Below are 14,411 nucleotides of genomic sequence, written 5' to 3' on the forward strand. Positions count from 1 at the left end.
TGATTATCCCCCACTGCCATTCTCTGAACCTCGTCTAATCCCATGGTTTCTGGAGACAAACTTGGACTTCATCTGTTATTCAAAATGCAGGAATAATTTAGATAGACACAGTGGCATAAAGATGCACTCTGCTTTGTTCTCTCTCCTCCCAAATAATTCCTGACATTGTTTACGTTTTTGATAGTCACTCAACACTGAACTGACACTTTTATCCAACCATCTACAATAATCCCAGGATCTTTTATTTCCTTCTAACGTTGTTCTAATAAAACTTTGTCTAACCCGCTTAACTCTTGTTAAAATGTATGCCTCTGCAGCTATTTTTACTGTTCTTTTGCATAAGCAGACATGCTCAAACACTTTTTTGTTCTTGTTCCCAGAAACAGCTTGGGCCATCAATCTTGGCCCTCAGTGATGACATTCGATAATGCTTCAAACTTAAAGCAGACAATTTTTAATTTGCAAGGTTCCATCTGACAAACTATTATATCAATTGCCTTTTCCTGATATCTTCCCCACAGGAAAATGTGTTTTTACAAGGCTATTTTAATTTTCTTAAAAACAAAAACAAAACAAAACAAAAAAAAACCACACAAACATTTTGGTTATAATTTCAAACCTTTCTTCTGTATGTTGTCACCTTCTCAAAACAATGCCTCATCCGTAGCCTGTGATTCAAAACAAGGTGCCATCAATAACTGCAGTTTTTTGTTCATTTTTAATTTTTTGGGCTGCTACATTTTAAATGATTGCATGAAGTCTTTCCAGCTCTGCTCAGAAGTCTCTGCATTTTTTAGGACCATTGGTCTCTGAAGCAGTAAAGGTTGGTTGTGCATCAACTACTTATAGTTTATTTTTTTCCTAACTGTAGTCAGTATTACTTTTATCATATATTCTGATTTTACCTCCTCCCCCGCCCTTGCATATTCCCCAGGTCTCTGAGCCTTCCTCCACTACACTAGTACTATTAACTACAAATGTTCAAATCTCATGTGTTAGATCACAGAAAAAATATGATTTTTATGTGAAAAATCTCAGATACTTAAAAACAGATTGGGATTCTTTTTATTTTCCTTCTTCTGCTGAAGCCTTTTGGGATCATGTTTTTTTTTAGGTTTTTATGCTTCTCTTTACAATCATGAGGCTTGCAAACTTACTTTTTTTTTTTAATGAAAGATGGGGTTCACATGTAATTACGTGAAACTAGTAGCAACTAAGGAAAATAAAAAAAATATTTTAAGACTTTCTACATTACAATTTAGTGAAGACTAAAACTATATTCGCAAGATTTTTAGACCTTAAAAAGAACACACAAAATAAACATAGAAGTTCTGTGGTCATCTGGTGCATTTTTATTCCTGGTACTTCTCAGTGGCTGCTCATTTTTTTCTGGAAGAGAGTGAGTATCAGGGAAGAAGGACAATTTTGAACTCCCTTATGAAGCTGAACCTACAGTACACCATAGTAAAGTATAAGAACATGACAGTGTGCATGCCTGTGTTAGAATATGAGAGTACATTGAAAAAAGTGTGAGCTATTCCTAAAGCTCTTTCAAAAGCAAACAGTACTTGAAAACTGCTTTCAAGCACCTTTGGATGACCATTATTCAATCTTGAGCAAATTGCAACAACATTTTTATAACAGTGAAATATAACCACAGAAATAAAAGACCAAATGTCGAAATACCTTTCAACTGATTAAGTGATAAAACTCACTCACTTATCTTGAAGATCATAACTCATTCTCACTCACCTGCATGAGCAAAATTTTAGGCACTGTTATGAGACCATACATAGAAAAGAATGGACGGAATCAAATGTACCACGAAATGCAATTACCTCCAATCCAGTGGGACAGAGCCTTACCTCAACCAGCTTATGCTACGATGATGTTAACCATCACTGTCATACATCAGTGGCACTGAATTATTCCAATTCTTAACGTGATTACTGTATAATATTTTTTAGAAGGCCTGAAATAATCTTGACCTTCTAGTCACCAAAGCTGCCCCCCCAGTCAGCCTACCAGATTAGTGTTTCTTGTAGTTCATGATGCCCGAAATTGCTTTCAGAATAATAAACTGCCTCTTATGAACAATATTATACAGACCTTAAAGGTCACCCCATAACCGAGCATGCATTATCAAAATATGAATATTTTGAACAAAGCTCTGGATACAGACTTTCTTTTATAAAATACTGCTCATCCTGTACGGTCATTGCTTAGCACAAATTATTTTAGCTATTGAAGCAATAGCAAAAGCGATACTTAAAGGTTTGGAAGGCTTTCAGTATAATCATCCATCTTCTCCTGTTCACTACTTTTGAAAGATTTTCTTTGTGCCTGGAATTTCCCAATCTTGCTTCCAGTCATTGTATCAGTATTTAAAAATCTGAAAATCCTGCTAGTTCACATCATAAAGCTAGTTTATCAGAAACTTTTTTGTGGATTCAGGAAACCTACAGCAAATCAGCTTATAGTTGGAAGGTGAGCTTTAGACTAAACATTTTTAAATGTTTTAGAAAAGACTGAGATATACAAAACAGCAGCATCTCAGATTAACTGTAATGAGTAATTTGTGACATCTTGAAACCATCAGACAACCTCTGCCAGCAGAGAGGTCAGAGCAGGATAACACACGGCTTGGCTCATGCCGCTGTGCACTGCTCTGGAGATGCCAGGTTGTCCTTATAATTTCCTGAACAGTCAACTAAGAGTTTCTCAGATTTGGGCAATGCCCGGTGTGACACAGAGCAGCCACATCTAGACCTAGCCCTCACCCATCTGACACCGACACCTTGAGTTGCCATGATTGCACTATATAGTAGAGCAGAGCTTCATCCATCAGAGGAGAAAGGACATGTTTCTGTAGGCTTAAGGTTCAGAATAGAGCAAGAATTAGAACATCACTCTTTCTTTCTCTTGTTCAATTTCTACCTAATATGACATCCCTGTTTTAAAGATGTATTTCTTGTAGAAACAATTTTGTTTTACTGGTATACATAGACAAACCTTAAGACATGGCTTTGTGTGTATGTATTAAACATTTGTGTGTGATTTAATAATATAATGTTCTTGTTAATAATATGGAATATCAAAGAAATGCTAGAATTAAGGCTGTATTTTTATTCAGAACGTTTTCTCTGTCAGTGAGCTACAGTTTATACTCTCTGCAAGAGGAAAAAAGCAGCAACTTAGAAGCCATCTGAGGAAATGAGACAATCAGATAAAAAAGATTAAATGTGGAGAAGTAGTAGAATCCAAGTGGTAAAGAAAAAATATTATAGGCTCAGAATAAGACATTAGAATTACAATACAAAAGGTTATAAGTTCTGAAAAAATAAAGCAAGACTAAGTAGCCAACTAAAAAAAGATATTATGCAAGTTGTTTACATACAATCAATATTAAAATTCAGAAATCAAGACTCAGATAACCAAACTGAGAGCCCTAACAGAAAGTCCCAGAGACAAACACCATATGATAAAAAGAAAGACAAGGAAAAAGAAAGAGAGGGAGAGAGAACACATGCCTGAGCAGAAACTAGACTAAGTTTGAGTCACCTTTACAACACCTGCAGTATGGACATATATAAGAAAATCAATTGTGCTTTGTCATCAAGTGCTAAACCTACTTAATCTCCCCCACCCACCCAAGCTATTCTACTTCTAAAACCTTTTTGTGGTATGAAAGTTGTTTAACAATTTCTTATCCTTCTGTGTCAGGCTGACATAATAGATTATAATTTAATATTTCAGTAGACTTACTTTACTGAACACAAAACATACTCGATTACATTAGTCAGTTACCATTTCTACCTAAATACAGTTTCTGCCTAAAAAAGGCATTCAGTTTTCTCTTTGAAAACTGGCTCAGGAATACAACCATTTAGTCTAGGTAATATTCCACTGTAAAAGCCATGTAATAAAGCATATGTGGATTACGTATATATATTTTTTATATATTTTTTATATATACACACACAAATACAGATTTGTGCATGTGTGTAATTTACATTGACACAACTGCAAATAGCTGATGGTATAATTATATACACAGAACACGTGAGTGCCAAATACCTTATTTTTAAATTAGTTTTGTTGCTTGACAATTTTATATTTGAACTGCATCACAGTACACTAAACTGCATAGCTTTGGCACTAGGTATGGCATGACAGCAGCTAGGAACAGTCAATAAAAAGCTTGATTTGATATCACTTGCTAATCCAAATTGATTTTGAGAAATCTTACATCATGAACAGTTTACATCACTTCTATCATTTCTCCTTTGTAAGGCCACAGATTACTGTGCAAATTCAGAAAAACTGTGCATCAGGAAGAAGGAATCATTTAATCTTAAAAATTTAAAAAGAGCAAAAGGAAGACAAGAAAATGTCAGCTACTTGGGAACCAGGTATTTCTTCTCTTTATTTTCACTTTTAGATGCTTAAATATTGGAATCATACATTTGGTCCATGGAAAGCTCCATGAACCAGGCAAAACTATTATCAACCAGACTGTCAGCATTATTAGTGTTTTAGGAGGGGTTTTGTCAGTTTTTTGTTATTTCATAGTTTTCTGCTTTAGTCTCTTCTGCATTCCTACGTCAGCACTACATCCCTGCTCTTTCATTCCCTGCCATCACATTCTTTTCAATACAATATAGTTTACTTTTTTTAATGTCTGAATTTGTTGCTGTTGTTGTTCTTGGAAAGTGCCTTCCTGTCCAGGTTCTGAACTGCCTCCTGTTCTTAAATATGAATGTGAATTACTGCTGAGTAATTTTTTTAATAGTCTCATTTACAATCTGTTTCTCATCGTCCATCAAGCCATTTGCTTACATCAAAAAATAGTATGTGCTTGATTAAAGGTGGCTATGTTTCCAACATGGAAAAAGTAGATAATGGACTTTGAAAATGGTTTTAAATTTTACCATTTATACTTTTAGCATTCCTATTAGTGAATGCTTCCACATATGGTCTGGTGTAGTTAGTAGTTGGCTCAATGAGGTTCTCAACTAGCACTAGACTCAGTTTTCTACAGACATGGCTTGTGTGCTCCTTCCCCCGCCTGCAAAAAAGACCATGGATTAATGATGCCACGTATGTGCAATCTACAGTAAAGGATTAATTAAAAAATGTTGGGAGAATAACCATAATATCCATGTTGTAGACCTAAAAATGTAGCAAATGTTTTACTAGCAACAAAAGAAATATTTAAATATCAAATAGTTATGTTTGAAAAGTAGCAGTAAATTCAAAAAAAAGAAGATATTACTGCTGCAAATTTTGTTCTATTAGCCTCCATTTACTCCTTTGTAAAACAATTATGTGGAAAAATGATACATTTATGCTGGTTTTTGACTTAGCTTTGTGTCTGTGATACAACACAAGCAAATAAATGCAAACAGAAAACATGACCAATGCAAAATTACATAAAGTGCTATCATACTCATATGCAGTATAGCCTTAAATATGAAGCAAGTTGCTCAGATGGAAACAAAATTTAATTAGGGACTGAATGAAAAAAAAAGTATGACTTATTGGCATAAAAAACTCAAGCACCGTATTACCACTGAATGCGCTGGCAACCAGAACTCTGAAAACATTATCTAATTTTAAACAGATAACATTAATTCATAAATAAGTGGTTTCAGTATTACAGCCTATATCCTTTCTTGCTCACCATACAGCATAGAGTAACTAGAGCCTTTCTGAAAGGATGCTTCTAAAAACCTAACTTTGATAGGCACATTAGTTGATTGCATCAGAAACTAAAGTAAATGCTTGTTCACAAAATGAGCGGTTCCAGTAGTTTGCTCACTAGCATCACTTGGGAGTTGTACAGATTGAGTACCCGTTAAAATTTAGCCCACTATTTATAAGGTATGCTTCTTAGGCAACGGCAACGTGCTCCTAGCAGAGATGCATTTTGTAGCGGGGACAGCGCAATCGTCCCAACCATTTGTGCCTGCCCCCGTCAGAGCTTCTCTCTCTGCAGGAGGGGTGGCACAGAGCAGAGCCCCGGCACAAACCCCGATCCTCCTGAGAGCCCGCCGCCGTGAGGCCTACGCTAGCCGTGAAGATGGGATTAAGATGCTAGAGTATAAATTAGAGCGGCTCCTGTGCACGCAGGTTGTTTCAGCAAAGGATAGCCAGGGGTGACAACATTTTATGCCCTCACAGACAGATTTGAAAGATTTTTTAAATAGATTTTTTTTAAACAGATTTTTAAAATAGATTTTTTAATAGATATTTAGAATAGAATTTTTAAAAAGATTTGACTGTAGGGTTATAAAAGGAGACAAAAGAGTTCATCTACTACACTGTGCAACCAGTCTATAATCACGCTAGCAGTACTGCATATGAAGGAAGGCCTCAAAAAATCCAAGCAAAGCAGGGACCCTGCTCGCACCACTGGGGACATGTGAAAGAGAGAGCAAGTAATTTTACAGAGAAATGGAGCTGTGAGAAACTTAAAGAACAGTTATTCCTGGGCATGTTTTAAGGGCAAATCATTGCAGCGTGCCATTCTGAATGTTTGCCAATGTGTAAATCCAGCTGTGAGCCAATCTTTGTTCCACCTGCCTTGCCCTGGCAAGACTGAACATTAATTTAAGGAAAACTCAAGCAAAATTAAGAGATGATTGACATGTAAAGCTGACAAGGCCCCAAAAGCTGAGGGTCTTCTTACTTTAAAGGAACAGGAAAAAACATTTTAGGATTTACTATTAATCACATATCTGAAACTTTGTTTTCAGAAAAACACTAGGTATTTTCAGTTCTGAATACCAAGCTTACCATTACCACTAATCATTGCTGCAGACGCACACTGTTTCTCCAATCTGCTGTCATACTCAAATTTGCACCAAGACCAGGCTAATAACTCTGTGAGGCTTTAGGATGGTCATAGGCATCGACCCCTTGTGTCCTGAAACACCGTTGAGGGAAATGGAAGATACTCCTTCCCCGGCTCTATTTTGCTTTGGAAACCTAAGCAGCTACTTGGAATCAAAACCATTCCAGGAACACAAATTAAGATAACTGTGACAGTATTGTGGCAAAAACATTGTTCCGAGTAAGGCGATTAAAGAAAAAGATAGGCTGGCAACAGTTGGGTGGATCATTCCACCCTGTCCGCAATGGAGAGCAAAATCCAAGGCAGAGCTGCAAGGGGACCGCGCTGGCCCGCACAGTCAGCATGCTGCTCTCCTACCTGAACTTCAAGGAGGATGCAGTGTCATCCTGGAACTAACAACTGGTCTACACTACATGCTTCTGCCAGCCAACCTGTGCCAGCACAGGACGTGAAAACATCCTCTCTTTGCACTCCTCAAGGCATACAGGCACCTATATTGATAGAGGAATACCTCTGCTGCTTAAGCCTGTGTTTTCAAAGAGCTGGTATAATCATGCTGACACCATATATCATGTGTTTCAGTTTGTCACAGTACGCTCAGCAGTAACATGAAAATAGATTTGGTTTCATTAACAAAGTTGAATGCACATGAATAATGAAATTAAATGAATAAGAATAATTAAAGTAATTTTATCAAAGACAAAAGGGTTTTGGATTTGGTCTTAAATAGTGATTATAGGCACACTTGGAGGGGGGTGGAGGTTATCATTTTGGAGAGAAAAATAGCATAAATGTTATTTTTAGTTTATATTCTGCATATAACAAATGGGACTGAGTCACTGGGGAAGAGCAAATGCACACTGATGGATTCACCTTTAGGTCTGTTTTATCTGATTAAAAAAAAACCCTCTAAACTAGAAAGCTTACCTTGAAGGTAAGTGCTACTCTAACCAATAAGTCAATTTGAGGCCCACCCCTGGTTACTTCCACAAGAAAGAAACTTGATAAGCAAATCTCTGACACCACCCTGCTTACACTCCATGAAAGCACACAAATTCTGCTCCACTGAACACAAAACAACAAAAAAAAAGAGCCATCAGCTTGCTCACAATTTCCAAGGCTGCTTCCCAGGAAGCACTTGAGAACTCTCAAGGACTTCTGCCAAGCTCACCATCCCTGTCTGCCAGAATTTTCCTGATCTATTTCTGACATGGTCTTAAATTTGCAACCAAACAACGTCCTAGTTCGTACTGGCAATCAACCCGCAGAGGAAAGCTGTGTTATTATTAATATGGCAGTTGTTCTTCTCGGCCTACTGTGTTGGGTGGAGGTTTCTATTACTCAGCCAGCTCATTGCTGAACATTTCTATTCTTGTCTCCATTCAGCAGGAATACATGGTACGCATCAGGCCAGTTGGCATTAAAGTCTGCCCTGACATCAAAGTGCTCTCGCTTAGAGCTATTAGTACCCTCCAACTTAAAATAATTATACTCCACTAGTTTAAGAAACGTGCAAGAGGAGGGCAGTCCTGAAACCTTAACATTTCATGTTCAATAGAGTAAATTCAAATGTATAACATTGAACTAACGATAAATCCCAACTCCCTTTCCCTAGCAAAGCGAGGCAGAAACCAAATAGAGAAAACAACAGCGTACCCCATGATTTTTTCTCTTTCTTATCCAAGACAACGGTTTGGGGACCACAGATTCAACACACAGGCAAAAGTACTAGAGGTTCTACCCAATCTAACCATTATTGCTTCCTGGTTTGAGACTAACATTTCTTTTCAAACTAAGAGCTATGATCCCAAAATCAAAATGTTGCAAGCATTAGTTACCACAATGCACAGTCTCCCAAAGAACCCACACTTTCCTAAAGGAATTAAGAGGAACTATGGTCAAACTATTACTCTTACTTTACTAATGCAAAAGCTGAAATCAACTTTCAACATCATTATCTTAGTTTTGGCATCAAAATGAATAGCAGATGAGGAACAGGTTTGCACATTTATTTATGTGCATGTTAAACATATTCTTAATAGCAGCCTCTTTGGAATTTGCTAATTATGATGCAGCAATTTGAGTAGAGGTTTTACAGTGCAGACTGCAGTCAGAGACCTTTAGTTTTCCTACGACTGTACAAATGACACATTGGACTGATGTGGAATGCAAACACAAGTAAAAAAATGACAGGAAAAAATGCCACTCTGTTTATAAAATAAATGCAGTTGGCTTTTAATGTAGTTTTACTACATTACTTAGTACAGTGTCTACCACCATTACAAATCTACGTCAAACGAGCTTTGCTCATGACCAGCTACTGTTCTCAAAAGCAACAGAAGCTCTTCATGCACCAACATGGAACAAAGCTTTAATGGAATTAGTCACTGCAAGAGATTTCTGTAGGATGAGGCATGAAGTCATTTACACTGGGGTTTGAGGTGGAACAGCAGACTTGGCTAGATGAACAGAATGGCAAAAAGTATACTTGAGTATCAGTTCTGCAGTCAGCCCTACTGCTTGCTCTTAAAGGATGCAGTGTCTGGAAAGTGTGATGTTTCCTGCGTCGCCAAGTCTTTACTCCTGTTTCCATCTGTGATGGGCAGTATCCGTATTTCTTCTGGTATTGTTTCACTTTTGTTCGTTTTCTTGTTCATAGCTGTGTAATGTTCCTTTAAAAAGACCCTATCGGGTAGAAATCACTACAGGGATAGGGGGACTGGTCCTACCTTGGGGGAAACCTGAGGTGCTGAGGGAGACGAGTTTCCCGACTGCAGGCTATGGCAGGCAATAACAGTTACAGGCCAAGGAGCTGAGAACCTGCTGCTCAGAGACAACAGCAAACTGCTGAGGGGAGCAAAGGGCAGACAGCCAGGCCTTGAAGGCAATGGAACAAAACTTCCTAGCAACCCGTCCCCACGGAACAAAGCTGCTCTATCTCCGCAAGTCACTGTACTGGCTGAAACCAAGGACGGACCTGAAGACCACAGTCAGTAGGGCGAGAGGCATTTAGAAACCCTTCGTATTTCCGTTCTATCATTTTGAATTTTCTCTCCCTAAAAAGTTAAGTATTCTAGACTTTATTCTACTAAAACCTTGCTTTATTTGGTCTTCAAAAGCATTTCAGTCATGTTTGAGGAACAAGCTATAAAGAAAAGTCCTAAGCAGATCTCTTCAAAGCTCTGGTTGACTTGGGATCTCATCACAGCACTACAAGCATCTCAAGTGCATCACATAACCAGGCAACCACAGCATCCACGTCTACCTCCCTCAGTACCAGGAAGGCTGAAGCATCACAGGCCACACAAAAGATATGAATATTAGTAATTCTGATGTTGGTCTTGCAACATGTGATGACAAGTTCTGATTTCAACACCCAGCCAAACTATATGATTTCCACAGGCAGTACTTTTGTCTCAAAACACGCCTCAGTCTAACAGCTGACCTGAGTGTAATGGGTGCAGTGGACAGCCATTGCCTCTCCTGTTAAACAGATATTTCACACCTCTCTCTGAAGACAACCTGTGTGTGCTGGAAGGTGACTCCTTCCCCCAACCTGGCTTCTGGCTGTACCAGCCATGACCCCCGCTGAGCAGCAGAACTACCCCCCAAACATGGAGCCCTCTAAACACATCTCTCATGCCAACAGTACAGTACCCAAACCTTGCCTGAGAAGACCACTTCATATTGATTAGATAGCCGTAAAGAAATCAAGCATTTTAATGATGGCAGTTTCATCCAGCCTTGCCATCGTCCCTATACAAGCATAAGGGTTAAATGATGTTTAGGATCATTCTAGCCCCAAATAAGATCAAGCTTGTAACTCACAAGATTAGAATAGAGAACAAAGGTCCTTCTAAATTATACTTAACAATGAAACACTGCGCTGGTGGAACTCAGTAACATAAATTAATTTTCTAAGCAAATAAGCATCTTGACAAGAGTAATCGTCATATAATTACATAAGCAAATCAGAAATACGTTTGTAAGTATTTTATATGTAAGTTGATATCAGCTGTACTTTAGAAACAAATAATTCATTTACAAGCTATTTTTTGTCCAATATAATCTGCCAAATCAAGTCTGAAGCTTGAAAAAACAAAGTTCTGCAGGAAGAAGTTAAGCCTCTAATTTCCTGCATGACTGGAAACACAAAATTAAGACAAAGTGTCATTTTATTAAGGCTCAGAAAACATGCTTTTAAAACTAAGGTGGCTTTTAAATCTTCAGCTTCCAAACACGGCTTTTAGAAACAAACACATGTTTAAAACATCCCAGTGACAAGGCTTAATGGGCTGAAGGCAATCTATGTTAATGGTGTCTATTCTGGAATGTCCTTTTTGCTCTCAGTGCCTTTAGCTCAGAAATGGCTAGTATCTATTTTTCTCCAACTTCTTTTTGTTATTAGCTATAGGGACACAAAATTATCAGTCCCACTTAGACATCATCTTATTTAAACCTAAGATTATCCAAAGTGCTGTAGGGAGCTTTGCTGTTGTCCTAAATGAAACAATTGTCATGAACTTAAAGGTACAAAATCATTCCTCCTCTAATTATGCATTTCACACATTACTAAACTCATTAAAAAAAATGGAGTCACTATTCTGTGGCTGACACGTTATCATTTGTGTGGAAAATTAGTGCTAGCGTGTTCTAGTGACTAAAATGAAAAACTACCAGACTGGAAGTTTCTGTTTTAAATAGGTAATGATACAAGATAATGTACAACAGAAGGTACCCAAAGGGCTTCTTAAGGTGTTAAAAACAAACAAAGAAAACCCCAAGACACAAGCAAAACACAAAACTTCTATTACTTTCTATCTTTCCTAAATATAACACATTTCAGTAAAGATATATCTTTTAGAATGGCCAATTATCTTGAACTGACCTTTAAAAACATTTAAATAAAACCTCTCTAGCTTTGTGAGCTCTGGAAGCAGGCAAAAGCATATTTCTCCATGTAAAATTAGTATAGCTATATGGCAACAAGTCTATGAAAAGGTTTTGACATTTGACACAAATGAAGCACTTTGTGAGAATGACTGTCTTTACTCAGAGAAGATTAAAAAATGACCTTTGCAAATTTAGAACACTATATCACATTTATGTTTGTCTCTTCCTGATGTTGGCTGCCTGTTTTGGGTATATCGAAATTATTTATGTAAATTTCAGTACCCCTTAACTTTCTGTGATATTTTTAATTCAATGCTATTTAATAGAGGTTTTATTATTTTATATATATATATATATATATATATATATAACAAGTGGAGAACATTCTCTCAATTCATGCCTGTAACTATCACTGACTACAGTAAATCTGAACTCTGCCTCTGACTTTTACCTTCTATCACTTTGTCTGTCATTCTTATCATAATGGTGACTGACCATCTTAATATTCTTTTAATTATACTGTGTGTCTGTAACAAATGAACGGATCTATCAAAATCAAGAGAGCTGAAAATCCTCAATACAGAAATACCTAAATGCAGAGGGTTCTTCATCCCACGTAGTTACACTCTAGAACAAATATGGCTAATATTTCCTTGGCTGTTTCTCTTAGAAGGGGAAAGCTAAGAACTGACAGAGACATTTATTTGAAGCAGTCTTAGGGGGTTTTTTGTTTGGTTGGTTTTTTAAACTTTTTTGGTTTTAGTTTTTGAGGATTAGCATTTTGTTGTTGTTGTTGTTTTTATGAGGACTATATTCCTCAACAGGAATAATAACAGAAGACAATCACCGCTTTGTTCAGTATTCCCAAGTATTTTCCCTTGGCAGCAACCTGCACCAAAAATTTTTACCATAGTTCTCTCAGGATCTTACTTTTAGTGCTAGTCCAGCTGTCTATGGCTCCCTGATGCCTTTTTCTCTAGACCTCTGTTGCCTCTAGCTGTATTTCTTAACATACAATTACCCTCTTTATTTGTGGTTCGTCCCTAGCAACACGCACCAGCCCAGATGCTGGTCAGCTTGACAATGGCCTATGTTGGCGCCTCTTGTTCAAAGTATTTTACCATTAAAAAAAAGTGTTTGACTGTTTCTGACATTAATTTTTAAGTGCTATGTCCAACAGTTTCAAGACGGCTTCATTTGACCTTCCCTCCTATATATTTAGGAGATTTCATTGTTTATCATACTTTTAGCGATGAATTTTGTTTTAACAGTTATTATCCACTCCTCTTCCCTACTAAGTATGATATACTAGTTTGCCACACAGCGTTTAAATTTGATCTTGTTATTCCCTGACTTTAGAAAGAAATATAAACTCATATCTTTTGTTCATATTAGTGACAACAGCGGATTTGATTTGTCATCTGCTTTTATCTCTGAGCATCTCTTATATCATTGTTTCTTCAACTTAAACTACAGTTAGAGTATCTGTCAAACTGTTACCCAAATTATTCTGTTCATGCTGTACCCCCAAACATCTTAAACCATTACTTGTGCAATCACAGCACAAGTCTTGAGAAACACCACATAAAAGGAGATTGATTTCCATCTTGAAAATGTCAAATTTCTGCCTGTAATGCTCAGATACATTTTTCTGAAACAGCAAAGTTCAAAAAGAGCCTCTGTCCTGACAGATCCCTGACGCATCATGATAGATGTGACAGCTCTACTACTTTACTGCCAGAAATGTCCTCCAACAGAATGAGGCAATCAATAAAGAATAATAAATCTAACCTGGGTAGTAGAACTATTTCTTGTACATGCATATGAGAAGAAACAACACATTCTTTACATTTCTGGAGACTCTTATTTTTATAAACTATTATACCAACTTTCTTTAATACTACAAAATACTAGTTACACTTAAATTGTATCTGCTTAATAGTTCTCCACCCAAAGTCATAACACATTTCTGTATTACTTCGCCAGAGGAAGATTAAAAAAAAAAAAAGGAAATAATTTAATACACATTTTCCTTTGAAAAGAACAAGTTTTTCTTACCCTTTTGTCTAGTTCTTCTGTCAATCAGCAGAATGACAGCTGCTCCAAATGCATCTTCTGAATTACGCCCCCATCTTCCTAGAAGACATTGTTATTGATTAATAGTACATCAAAGTTTCACCTCAAGTGCACAGTGTGAATGCATTTCATTTTCTTTTTTGAAAATTCCCATATTTGAGATAAATTATAGCGAGTTTGGAAAAGTAAATCTGCAATTCACAAATCAAAGCTTTTTAGATGAAGAATCAGCTTGATTTGTAACTAATGCCTTTGACTGTATCCTACCACCTACACTTCAGGCTGTTACATATGGGAAGATACTCCCATACATGTATTTTCTTAAATCAGTTGACCACAAGACCAACAAAGCAAACTCAGCTAAGTCATCTCAAACACAATGATTTTAAATACATTTTTTCATGGTGACATGAGGTATATTTAACATTTTCAGTAAGTAGGCTCAATAAATCTAAGAAGTATTGTGCAAATAGATGGATGATTACTTGTGATTGTGTACGATTTCAAAAATACATCAATATATCATTGTCATAATTCTATTTCTTCCATTATTTCATAAATCTACAAGCATACATCCATACAAGCA

General features: G+C 36.9%; 1 long non-coding RNA gene across 1 annotated transcript in view; it reads right to left on the reverse strand.

Annotated features, from left to right (window-relative positions):
- The window catches only part of LOC106493075 (uncharacterized), a 185,321-nt gene extending 171,435 nt beyond the window's left edge, over nucleotides 1-13,886 (reverse strand). The window contains exon 1 of the long non-coding RNA XR_010884683.1: nucleotides 13,808-13,886. This is a non-coding gene — a long non-coding RNA (uncharacterized lncRNA). The remainder of the gene's footprint in view (nucleotides 1-13,807) is intronic.
- Nucleotides 13,887-14,411: the final 525 nt, after the last annotated feature.

The sequence above is a fragment of the Apteryx mantelli genome, chromosome 7 (genome assembly GCF_036417845.1).
Source record: "Apteryx mantelli isolate bAptMan1 chromosome 7, bAptMan1.hap1, whole genome shotgun sequence".
In the NCBI taxonomy this organism is placed as follows: Eukaryota; Metazoa; Chordata; class Aves; order Apterygiformes; family Apterygidae; genus Apteryx; species Apteryx mantelli.